Source organism: Mus caroli, chromosome 10 (assembly GCF_900094665.2).
Source record: "Mus caroli chromosome 10, CAROLI_EIJ_v1.1, whole genome shotgun sequence".
Taxonomy (NCBI): domain Eukaryota; kingdom Metazoa; phylum Chordata; class Mammalia; order Rodentia; family Muridae; genus Mus; species Mus caroli.
Window position 1 is genome coordinate 90730305 of NC_034579.1, and position 13767 is coordinate 90744071.

Here is a 13767-nt window from a genome sequence, read left to right on the forward strand (position 1 = left end):
AGGAAAGGAAAGGAAAGGAAAGGAAAGGAAAGGAAAGGAAAGGAAAGGAAAGGAAAGGAAAGGAAAGGAAAGGAAAGGAAAGGAAAGGAAAGGAAGATAAACTCTGTGTCTCTTCTCTTAGTGTATTGTGCATTAGAATTAGTAAACTATGAAAAGCTGGAGAGATAACCTCAACTGGAAGGTGTATGCCATACAAGCATGTGAACGAATCATCTACAAACATGCACATGAACACACATGCAGGCACACATGCAAACACACACACACAAACACAAACAAATATAAATAAAAACATTGTTGTGTATTGAAATGCCTTGTGGCAATGAATCTCTTCTTTCCTTGTGGTGCTTGAGACAAGGATAAACTTGGAGTTTTAAGTCTTTATTTCCTTTGTGAGCTATCATGTCACCGAATTTGTCAAGGAAGATTCTTTTACAGCATTACTGCATGGTTTGGTTGATCAAGTGAAAGCTTCAGTCTGAGATCCTTCTGCTTCCCTTACCCAAGAGCAGATGACCCAATTTGAGACGAATGTTTTTCCTTACTTTGCTGGTCATATTACCGGCATCTTGTAAGCTCCTGTTACTGTTGTCTGTTCTTATTGGTACTGACAAGGAATCCTCAAAGCATATAGCCAGCCAAAGCATTCGCCCTAGACCTAAAGTGCCAGGATCTTGTACATTTTTGTCCCTAGGATACAAATCAGAGTTGTGTTGGCAAGTTGAGCAGCATAGGGAGATGGTATAGAAAAGGTCTCACTCTGGTAGAGAATATACACAAAGGGAGCACTCGACAGCTTTCAGTGGGTCACCAAGCTCATATTGTCAATTCCTTCCAAGACTATCACAATTGCATCCCTTCATTTAGGTACCTGATGTACCGATTATGTTTCAAGCAATAGTCATCCTCTATGAGCTAAAGTAAAATTTAAGGAACTCAGTTCTGAGGGAAGGCCAAGTTTGGAAAAAATGATGAGATCAGAAAATGTAAGGGCTGGGCAACAGGAAACCTATCAATTGGAATGCTGCAGAATACGGTCTGCAAGCTGCCTCAGCTGAGGTTGCACAAGAACCATTCTGGAGGCTAGGCATCAAAGGTAACGTCTGAGTGACCTACCTGCAGAAGAATCCAAGCCAATGCTGTATATGAAACAGAAACTCCATTAGGTGACCTCTCATCATGGCAAGCAGACCTCAGGCTTTATTGTCCTTGACAGGTCTCTCTTCTGAATAGGGCACATCCCTGACAGTGCTTTCAGTGACAGTAACTGGAAAATGGCTACAGTATTCAATGAGGAATTCCATCATGAAATGGCGACACATAATTGAAAGAAAGTTTAAGCATTGTTAAAACATTAATTAAAAATTGAGTACCTAGGATCTAAAGATACTTTGATGCATTACTGATGTTTCTGCTTGGATGAATATTCACAGATTGAGGATAATGTATGGTCTTGATATGTGAATGCCAGCATTTCTAAGTTCGGCCACCATGGATTTTAACAAGGTCTCAAATAATGTTACCGAAAAAATATCAACTTTTAGTGTTATCAACTAGAAAATATTTACAATAGTGATTATAGCAGTTTTAGGGAGTGAGAGTCACACAAATTACATAGTTTAGGTCTTTGGTATTTAATCCCATGAATTTTTATACTAAATATAGGTCTTGTTTAAACTAACTATATATCTGGAATAATAACAAATATGTCCTCTGTCTGTCTGTAGTAAGACAGCAGAACACCTCAAATTTCTATTTTGTATGTTTGCAATGATTCAGTGGTTTTCTGATAAAAAAATTGATTTAATACATGCCTTCCATTTTTACTTTCAAAGAAAGTAAAGAGGAACAAAAGAATTACACACACACACACACACACACACACACACTCACACGAGAAGATACCAGTAGATTCATACGGCCTCCATTTGTAGTAAATGGGAAGTAGACTGATTTCTTAATACAGATGACAAAGCCCCAAATTTTCTGACTGGAGAGAAAGGCAAGAATTGTAGTTGAATCTCTTTCCATACCTCTAGATGCTCCTCTCTTAAAGAGTTATCTCATTAAGCAGAGAAAGAGTTGCATCTACTGTCAGAAACGTGGTAGTTTCCTTTTGGACACAGGTAAGATATTTGGTACCAAAGTTGAGCGAGCAGTTCCAACCATTGTAAGTCTAACAGGAGACTTCAGGTATATTCTCAAATCAGTATAAGAGGCTATGGGTTCAAGGACAGAGTAGAGAGCACAAGAGTGTCAAACTGGACACAGAGGATATCTTGGTTATGTATCTATTGCTGTAAAAAAAAGAACATGGCCAAGACAACTTACAAAAGAAAGCAACTAATTGGCTTACAGTTTCAGAGGGTTAGAGTCCATGATGATGGAGCAAAGACATGGTGGCAGAAACAGCTGAGAGCTCACATCTTGATCCACAAGCATGAGGCTGAAATCAATCACACAGAGAATGATGGAGGTCTTTGGAATCTTAAACCTGTCTGCCAGTGACACACTTTCTTCATCAAGGCCACATCTCCTAATCTTTTCCAAACTACTTCACAAACTTGGGACCAAGTATTCAAATGCAAGCCTAAGGGGGGCATTCCCATCCAAACCACCGCAGAGGATTAGGTGAAACTACCCTATTCAAACCTTTCAGGCACTGGCTCCTTGGTACTGATGCACTAGCTTCTTGGTACTGATGCACTAGCTTCTTGGTACTGATGCACTAGCTTCTTGATACTGATTGACAATGGCAAGGGATTGATGACTTTCTTCAAGGAGGGAAAAAGGAATCTTGGATGTGAGATACTTGGTCTTCCAATCATTGTTGAGAGATGTCTATTGGCTGGAAACCTCGATCGTCATTTAACGTTTCACTTTGAAAATCAGTGACCATCAATATCATTGACTCTTGAGGAAAGCCTTTCTCTGCTGCTTTTCATGAAAAAATACCGCCTGAAAGTCAAAGAGAAGAACTTTAAAAGAAACCCACAAGACAAGAAAATAAAAAGGGCAGATAAAACCTAAAATTAAAGCTGTAATTTATGTCCTTAGATAATAATTCTCAGTGAGAGTACCCGACAAGAGGTATAAAAAGGATATGTCTGCTTAGTCATATAAAGCTGTTAAAGATTAGAAATAGTAAAGTGAAAATAAAATGTTTATCAGAGGAGATAGATAATAAAGCTATGGCATGCTCGGAGATTACAGGAAATAATGAAATGAAAATTAGACAAGGTTTGAAAAGGCAATAACATCAGTATGGTCCAGTAGGTCCAAATACCAACTAAAAACAATTTTAGATAGAAGGAAGAGACAATAGAAATAAAGGGAAATCAGTAAACAAATAATCAAGAAAAATTTCAAAACCAAAGCACCTGGATGTTACCAGATCCTGAGCACAGCTATTCCTGACTATTCTCATAAGAAAACACATTGCTACAATAATTTAAATTACTGACAAAAAGCAACGGCAATGTTTTTATATAACAGAAATAAGTAGTTCACATATGAAGCAAAAAACTGAACCCTACAAAGTTTAAAAACAAAAAAGAAATGTAGAGGAAATCCCCAATGATAACTAATATTGTTCATGAACACAGATACAAAACACTTAATAAAATATAACAAGTCAAATTCAAACATATGCAAAATCAATTATCTAAATCAGCCAGGAAGGATTTTATGATATATTTAAGGATGGTTCAATGTTTGAAAATCAGTTAAAGGAACTCAGCACGTAAGAGAGATAAAGAGAAAAAAACCCTCCATACCATCTTATCATTACATTAAGAAAAACCCCTTTAAAATATTTAATGTCCATTTATGATTCACTCAGCAGCTAGGCAGAGAGGGAAGTTTCCTCAACTTGATATAGAACACCAATATAAAGCATATACTTTATGATATATTTGACTGTGAGATACTAAATGTTTTCCTCCAGTAAAAGAATGTGTCTCTTCCACTCATTCACAATCATAGCAAAAGTTCCAGTGTATATAATGAGGCAAGAAAAAAGATTTAAAATATACAGAAAGAGCATACATGGGCTGGTCTGAGAACCCCCGCACATATGTAGCAGAGGACTGCCTTATCTGGCTTCAGCGAGACAGGATGTTCCTAATCCTGTAGAGACTTGGAACCCCAGGGAAGGGGGATACCTGGTAAGGGTGGGCACCCTCTCAGAGGTGAAGGGGACAGGGATGGGTAAAGAACTTTGGGAGGCTGGACTGGGAGTGGGGTACAACTTAGAATGTAAATAAATAAAATAATTAATTAAAAAATATACAGATAGATTCAGCCATAAAGAATGAAATTGTGTCATTGGCAAGGAAATGAGTGAAACTGGAAAACATCAGTTCAAATAAAATACATCAGACTGAGAAAAAAATAAATGCTGTATTTTTTTTTTGTCATTTGTAGAATCTAGATTTTAGAATTTGATGGAAGTAAAATGGACTATTTGAGAATAGGAAATATGTTATCAGGACTGTCAATACAAACAGGAGAGGTTAATGGAAGTAAATATATGTCATAGTAATCTATGTATAAAATGGTAATGAAACCAATTATCTTACAAACTTAGTGTATGCTAATAGAAGGAAGATATAAAACTTTATTTTTTTTCTCGCAGCTGATATAATCATCCACAAAATCTCCCCCAAAGAATTAAAAACAGTAAAGAAAATGTTGCCATCAATTACTGGTAAGGGTGGAGAACTGAAGTATGATTGGTGGAAATAGAAAGTGGTACACTGTGGAAGACAAATTGATAATTTCTTCACAGTCAAACTTGGTTTTAACATATCCTATTCTAGCAATTACACTGCTATGTATATGGCCTTTTGTGTCTCATTTCACTCAATGATGCAGCCATATGACATAACCCAGAATCACATGGGAAAAAAAAGGACACCTCTACTGAAGAATTGTCTAAATTAGAGTAGTCAGTGATCTCGTCAATGAGGCACTATTCTTTTTAAAGATTTTACTTATTTTATGTATATGAGTACACTATAGCTGTCCTCAGACACACCAGAAGAGGGTGTCAGATCCCATTACAGAAGGTCGTGAGCCAGCATGTGGTTGCTGGGAATTGAAATCAGGACCTCTGGAAGAGCAGTCAGTGCTCTTAATTGCTGAGCCATCTCTCCAGTTCCTGACAAATGAGGGACCATTTCCCTGTGAGTGCTGCCATCCTTAGGCAAGGGAGCAAGTCAGCAAGTGAGCAAGTCAGAGGGAACCAATGCCTAAGCAGTGTTCCTGCCTTAAAATCCAGCTTGCTTTTTTTGATGATGAAGCCAAACAAACAAACAAACAAACAAAACAAAAAAACAAAAAAAAAATTTCTGCTCCACGTTGTGTTTGGACAATGTATTTATCCCAACTCAGAGACCAAACCAGAATGAATATGTACTTACAGTTTTTCATATCTTTCTATGTCCTTATACCTTATTTTCATTATTGAAGAATAATCTTTCACATGACTATGTTACAGTTTACTTAACAATTTGATAAATATCAGTTTGAGTGGCGACTTGGTCACTTCCACTAGTTTTGCAGTCATGACTTAAAGATCCTCTAAAATGTTCTTTTTCTTAAACCTTGATTCATATATTTAGATAAAGGAACATCTTTTTTATAATTCATCTGGCTGAACACTAGCTGAATGTTTGACAGTTGTTCTATATGCACATTAACTTACCCCTTCCTAAAACCTCCAAAATTTGTATCCCTTAAAAGGTTAGGTTCGTACCTTCATTTTATTATTATTATTTTTTTTACATTTGTTTAAGGCAGAACAGATAAGAAGAGGTCTCTCAGAAGAAAATCTCTCGGTTCTGAGAATGGCTTCTCTTTATTTGAAGGCTTGTAAGCAAGAAAAAAAAATTCTTTGAGCATCTCTTATTTTATTGTCCACAAAACAGCCACCACTATAATTGCAACCCATACCATAGGCAATTGGGGGATGGGAACAGCTATAAAACCCAACGGAACACCTATTTCCAGACTTTCTTTTGGGGGGGGGTGTTCTTTTTATGAAACCAGCTTTCCATATTTCTTGGTAAGTCTTCTTCCTTATTAGCTACTGCCTGTGTTCACAGCTGAATGGTTTCACAGTCTCTTTCTGCTCATAAACTTTGGAAAGCCAGGCATCTCTTTCAAAAACGTAAAGGATTTCTGTTGAAAGTAGTTGAAGCTAGATGCTTCCACAATTACAATTACCTTAAATGCTTTCTGAGTCTCTCATAAATTCTTATTTTAGTCGGTCCCATTAGCCACTCATATCTGCGATGTTGGTCTTTGTCATACTCTACATTCAGATCTGTACTGAGCAGGAAGGCCTTTTATCTAGATGAGAGGGTCTCGGAGACAGCATCTTACCTCTCTCCAAAGCCACAACACGGTATGATCAAGTCCCTAAGGCTGGATTTTACAGGGAGTGTCCTAGCTTTGATCTTTGCTTTGACACTATGTGGTTTTATAACTGTTTGCCCCAAAGCCTAAAATGAGAACCTTAATTTTCAACCCATAGAGACTTCATTCCTTCATTACTTTTTCTTATGAATTCTGTTTGAAAACGAAGTATTTCCTTTCCAAACCTCATCTTGCTCCTCACATACATTGTCTTAAACCGTTAAAGTCGGATGGTATTTTCATCATGCTGCATTCTTAGCCATTGCCTAGGATTCCTTGGGCATCTTTTCTTTAACTCAATGTGAACGGCAGCCCCAGCATTGATAGTACAGTAGATATTCCACAAGTCTTCCCAGCGCCTGTCCAGCCTCTCTCCCGGTCTTGTGAGTGAAACTTGAAAACAGAACCGCCCAGTTTCCAAACAAGTAAGGATCAAGTAAGAGCCAAGTAAGTGAATTCCAGGAACGCGTGCCTTTGAGGTATCTCCTTGTTTTGCTTCTTGACAAGTTGATTCTTACTGGCCAGATCACGTGATTCCTCACTCATCTGGAGACAAGACATTTGCTTAAGCCACTGGTTCACTTCATTTCTTTCTTCTCTCAGTTTCCCACTTGGCTGCACCCTGTGGCTCCGCTCTCAGCCTCAAAAGGAAGGCCTCCCTTTGAGCAGCCCTTCCTGCTCCTCAAGTATGCCTCTGCCTCCTTCACCACATAAAACTAAACATCCTGTATTTAATTTCTGTTTCATCCTCTATTTAATTTCTATGTAATTTTCATTGGCTTCCTTTTGTTAAAACGTAAAATCAAAGCAACACATCATTGATATATTTCTTGTTGCTTATCCAGAGCCTAACCTTGTGTCTGTTTCATGGGAGGCCATTTCACAATAGTAACACAAAATATTGCTAGTAGCAATTATCTACATTTTTAAAAATATAAAACTGTCAGAAAAATTAAAAACACACATCTAGGTAGATATTAAAAGAAGTGCATGGTGAAGGGAGCCTTCCTTAGGGAAGACCAAAGGGAAAGAACTCCCGTTCCATCTTGGAATGCAGATTAAGACTATCCATCTTTGTTACTTCAGTAGCCTAGTGTCTGAGCAGGAGGCTTGCTTTTAGAATGCATGTTTTTTCATCATTAGAATTGCTGAAATGCTTCTATTTATTTACAGAGTGATCCCCACCATGGAGTGAATAATATCAACATCCAATAAGGAAATATTTCCTATGGGACAATTTCACTTGAAGAATGGATGCTGAAGTCACTCTTGGGAATAACAGTCTGCCTGATTGCAGGTCACACTGCAACATGGACACACATCCTGGTTAATGGATGGGTTGTGCGTGTACGTTGGTATTAGGCCTATAGACATCCTTCTGTCTATATAGCCACACATGGATTTTCATGGTTGGTGATCGCTCAATGTGTCCTCTGCATCCCTGTTGCCAAGTTCTTTATGTGACTTCCCATTCCACAACAGTGCTCCAAGGTAGGACAGACAAACTTTTTTCCTGCAAAGTGCCACAGACGACTATTTCAGGCAGCAAGAGCCATACGGCTGCTTTCTGCCAGTTATAACACGAAAGGAGCAAAAAAGGCAGACAGAGATAGTATGCAAACAAATGGGCATGGCCACGTTCCAATAAAACTTTATTTATCAACTATGAAATTTAAATTTCATGCGAATTCACATGTCATAAAACATTATTCCTCCTTGACTTTAAAAAAAACATTCAGACATATAAAAATCATCCTTAGCTTACAAGTCGCACTGAAACAGGTGGCAATCTACAAGCTGCAGTCTGTCCAATGCTTCAGAAATTCAGAGGACACAGACGGTTCCTCAAGGCATAGTCCCCAGGAATGAAAAGTTAGTAACTCCTTTAACGCTTATGATGCATTACCCAGTGTGGTGTTACCATACATCATTATAAAATGAAGTCATAAACTCTACCTTAGCCAAAGTAGGAGTTCAGACCCCTTAAGTTTAGTATAAAAACCTAATCAGTACACGCAATATATTATTTCTATAGCAAAAATATTCCCACTTGAATTATTAACTGTACTTGAGGATATGTGTGAATACATGAGAAGATGTTTTTCCTTCTACAAGCATTTAAACAAGTGTGTTATAATTTCATGTGATAATTAATTTGTATCAAATTGCAGGCAAAACATTTTCAGGCAAAAAAAAAAAAATAAAGAATGTTTATCTTGTGATATAGCTATGCCATCAACACTGGGTGGTAACCTTCCAAGCTAGCCTTTCAGCTAGGACCATTTAGGGGTTAGCTCATCGGCTGCACAGAAGAAGCAGGTTTCTCCAGAATGATCACAGCCACGCTAGGAAGCATGGCTTGCTTCCGATTGTTAACTATATATAACCTTACAGCCGAGGAAGCAGACACCACAGGTCAAGGGACATAAAATTTTCTCAATCTTAAAAAATAGACGGAAGCAAAATCAAGGCTCTGCCTGTGCAACTGTTGACGCTTCTTCCTTCGGTCCCCTACATTTTCATTCCCCTTCAACCCCAATCTATTTGCTCTCTTTTGATGATTCCGGTATGTGGAAGTCCTATTTATTATCTTAAATTCTAAATCCCAGTCAAGGGCAATGTTCCAGATCGCTCATTATTTTCAATAAGGGCAAAATAATACAGGCTGTCTGAGGCCTCCGAACACGGGCAATTTATTATTCTGAATTATTGGGTTGACTGTGTTCCCCAGGAAAGCATTCTTCAAAACCAAATATCAGACACCACAGTGAAGGAATCAGACTGTAAATGATTAAAAACATGATGGATCACTGGTCAGTTATTCTGTCTGTCTGGAACTATTATGCTTGGAAGAGAAGTTAAGAAGATGGAAAAGGAAGCCCTTTGAGCTCAATTCTCTGTAAAGAGAAAGAATTTAATGATAATAATAATAAAAATAAAAATAATAATAACAATAATCAGCCAGTCTCTTCTCCTCCAATATTATAGACAATGTGTGTATAAAACGAAAGAGAAAAGCACACATACTTATTTTTAAATTTATTATTTTAAATAGCCCAAGGCTAAGAGTTAAGCATTACATGGGGAAATTTTAAAAATACAAATCTGTTCAGTGCCTTAAATCGGGGCTGGGCAAAGTCAAATCAGATGACCATTACTTAATCTTATAAACTTGCTCTCTCCTATGTCGCACATAAAGATGTAGGTAAGAGTCTGTTTGCTCACTGCTGTGGCTCAAAGCCCGGGAAAATAAATAAATTCAGGCATAGCAGCCTGCCTGCACAGACTTCCATTTTGCCTTTATGGAAATCCCGGAACAAAGAAGAGTCTCTTTGCTTCTTTCAGGAAAGAGATTTCAATCAAACCGATGAATAAAAACCCAGCTGCCAAAAATGATCCACGACAGGGTAAAGTTCAGGTGCCCAACTGGCCATTTTTCTATTAAAATATGTCATTAGTGTTGGCCTGGGCTAATAGAGCAGGTGACGCACACTAAATTGCGTCTCGGTTTTAAAGTAGCTGTTCTGAAATACAGTGATAGAGGACAAAATGTAGAACTTCAGCCTCCTCATAAAACAGTGGTTGTGGAGGGAGACAAAGATATAATCTTGTGCTCCAGATACAGGCTTAAAGAATGGACAAGCTGGAAAATGAGTGCTTAGCCTTCATTCCCTTGGTTCTGTCTTCAACAAATGATCCTGTTGGAATATTCACATCATTTATCTGAGTTAACGAAGCACTGAGGCTGAGTTGTTTCCTTCCAAAGAAGCAATGTTCATACTACTTCCCATTTTGAAATAGTCCTGAGACATTGAGAAGGTCCATGATGCTCGTCAATGTGTTTCATGTATCCGAATCCTCACATGACCATAGACAACACAAAAAATAGAAGACCGTTAGACTCCTAAAACCATATGTTTGGAAGTGGCAAAGACATAGCTAGATTTCTATCCTGAACATGGGCTCTTTGTGTTCTCATTCTCCACTTTGTACATAAAAATGCAGCTTTTCAACAGTGTTTCCATGAAGGGACCACTGATGTTTTGATGCTTAGAAGTAACAAATAAAACCACAACCCTACAAAGATCCCCTGCAAAGACAAAAGTACTCTACAAGCATTGTCCTTTAACAATCTGGTATGTCCTGTCAAGTTTGTCACTGGTGGCTTTTTTTTTTTCCACAAAGACTCCTACTTTGGTCTTCTAGTACCAAGCTTTCTTTGTTCCTTGGCATACAAGTGCATAAAAAAATAGCAAGCCAAGGCATGGTGGTGAATGCTTATAATCTCAGCAGAAGGCAAGCTGAGGCTGCAGGAGTAGGAGACTGAGGCCAGCAAAGAAAAGAAACACAGGAGCAGCAAAATACTAGGTCTAAATATCGAGCAAGTCTGGATTACCATAAAATTACTGAGCTCAAGGACCCAGGTGAGGGAGCTGGTGGAAGGACTGGAGGAGCTGAGGTCGATTATAACCCTATGGGAAGAAAGACATCAGCTGATGGGACCACCCAGTGCTCCCAGGGAGTAGACCACCAACCAAGGAGTGTACAGGGAGGGCTCCATGGCCCCTTGTCTGACATCAATGGGAGGGAAGGACCTTGGAGGTTTGATGCCCCAACATAAGGGGATGCTGGAGCGGTGGGGTGGGAGAGAGTAGGGAAGTGTGAGAGCACCCTCATAGAGCCAAAGGGGAGGGAGGAAAGGACAGATGTGGGATGGGAGAGTTATGGAGAGTTAACTGGGAAGTTGTATATCATTTGAGATGTAAACAGATGGAATGATTAATAAAAAGAAAACAGAAGTGGAGAGAAAGAGAACATAAAATAAGTTTCTTTTTACAAGAAGCTTGTGCCTGAACACCATTGAACTTTTATCTACTATTGGACTAACAGCCCACAGCCTTTATCCTAAACATAAATTGATTGCTCCTTTTTTCAAAGAGTATTCTATACACTATCTACCAGTATATAGTAATTGTTCCCCTGGTGAGTGGTTTAAACCAATAAGCATCTATTGTTTGATAGTTTATTTGAGTCAACAAGAGAGCTGTGACTTAAGTGGGTCACCCTACCTCAGAGTCTCTTCCAAGATTATAGTCAGGATTTCACTAGAGACAGTACCATCTGTATCATCTTGCTTAGACCTGCAGGATCTGCTACCAAGGACTTCTACATAATCCTAGCAGTTGGCAGGAGCTTTCTATCTCTCCCCACATGGATATCTTGACTGTCAGTCCTCACAGGACAGTTGCTATCTTCTTCCAGGTTAATCAATGTACAGTGGTAAAGCATATTTCTCAGTGTCTTTCTTAACCTAGCTTGTCATCCAATCATATCGTAGTTTCTGCTATGGGGCTGCAAAACCCTTCAGCTCCTTGGGTCCTTTCTCTAGTTCCTCCATTGGGGACCCTGTGCTCAGTCCAATGCTTGGCTGAGAGCATCCACTTTTGTATTTGTCAGGCACTAGTAGAACCCCTCAGGAGACAGCTATATCAGGCTCCTGTCTGCAAGCTCTTGTTTGCATCCACAATCGTGTCTGGGTTTGGTGACAATATATGGGATAAATCCCCAGGTGGGGCAGTCTCTGGATAGTCATTCCTTCAGTCTCTGCTCCGAGCTTTGTCTCTGTAACTCCTTCAATGGGTATTTTGTTCCCCCTTCTAAGAAGAACCGAAGTATCCACACTTTGGTCTTCCTTTTTCTTGAGCTTCATTTGGTCTGTGAATTGTATCTTGGGTATTCCGAGCTTCTGGCTAATACCGATTTATAAGTGAATACATACCATGTGTGTTCTTTTGTGACTAGGTTACCCCATTCATGATGATATTTTCTAGTTTCATTCATTTGCCTAAGAATTTCATAAATTCATTGGTTTTAATATCTGACTAGTACTCCATTGTGCAAATATGCCACATTTTCTGTATCTATTCCTCTGTTGAGAGACATCTGGGTTTTTTACAGCTTCTGGCTATTATAAATATGGCTGCTATAAACATAGTAGAGCATGTGTCCTTATTACATGTTGGAGCATCTTCTGGGTATATGCCCAGGAGTGATATTTCTGGGTCCTCAGTTACTATGTCCAGTTTTCTGAGGAACCACCAAACTGATTTCCAGAGTGATTATACCAGCATGCAATCCCACCAACAATGGAGGAGTGTTTCTCTTTCTCCAAATCCTCACCAGCATCTGGTGTCACCTGAGTTTTTGTTCTTAGCCATTCTGACTGGTGTGAGGTAGAATCTCAGGGTTGTTTTGATTTGCATTTCCCTGATGATTAATGATGTTGAACATTCCTTTAAGTGTTTCTCAGCCAGTTGCTCAGTTGAAAATTCTTTGTTTAGCTCAGTACCCCATTTTTAATAGGGTTATTTGGTTCTCTGGAGTCTAACTTCTTGAGTTCTTTGTATATATTGGATATTAGCCCTCTATTGAATGCAGGATTGGTAAAGATCTTTCCCCAATTTATTTGTTGCCATTTTGTCCTATTGACAGTGTCCTTTGCCTTACAGAAGCTTTGCAATTTTATTAGGTCCCATTTGTCAATTCCTGATCTTAGAGCATAAGCTATTAGTGTTCTATTCTGGAAAATTTCCCCTGTGCCCATGTCCTCGAAGCTCTTTCCCACATTCTTTTCTATTAATTTCCATGTATCTGGTTTTATGTGGAGGTCCTTGACCCACTTGGACTTGAGGTTTGTACAAGGAGACAAGAATGGATCCATTTGCATTCTTCTACATGCTGACCACCAGTTGAAACAGTACCATTTGTTGAAAATGCTCTTTTTTCCACTGTATGGTTTTAGCTCCTTTGTCAAAGATCAAGTGACCATAAGTGTTTGGGTTCATTTCTGGGTCTTTAATTCTATTCCATTGATTTATCTGCATGTTACAGTACCAATACCATGCAGTTTCTATCACTTTTGCTCTGTAGTACAGCTTGAGGTCAGGGATTGCAGTGAAGTTCTTTAATTGTTGAGAATAGTTTTCCCTATCCTAGGTGGTTTTGTTGTTGTTGTTGTTATTCCAGATGAATTTGCAAATTGCTTTTCCTAACTCTATGAAGAATTGAGTTGGAATTTTGATAGGTATTGCATCGAATCTGTAGATTGCTTTAGGCAAGATAGCCATTTTTACTATAATAATTCTGCCAGTCCATGAGCATGGGAGATCTTTCCATCTTCTGAGATCTTCTTTGGTTTCTTTCTTCAGAGACTTGAAGTTATTGTTACATAGATCTGTCACTTGTTTGGTTAGAGTCACCCCAAAGTATGTAATATTATTTGTGGCTATTGTGGGTGTCACCTCTCTAATTTCTTTTTCAACCTTTTTATCCTTTGAGTAGAGGAAG

General features: G+C 38.6%; 1 long non-coding RNA gene across 1 annotated transcript in view; it reads left to right on the forward strand.

Moving 5' to 3' along the window:
- LOC110302790 overlaps positions 1-8081 on the forward strand; it is a 27069-nt gene extending 18988 nt beyond the window's left edge. Inside the window, exon 5 of the long non-coding RNA XR_002378839.1 lies at positions 7594-8081. This is a non-coding gene — a long non-coding RNA (uncharacterized LOC110302790). The remainder of the gene's footprint in view (positions 1-7593) is intronic.
- Positions 8082-13767: the final 5686 nt, after the last annotated feature.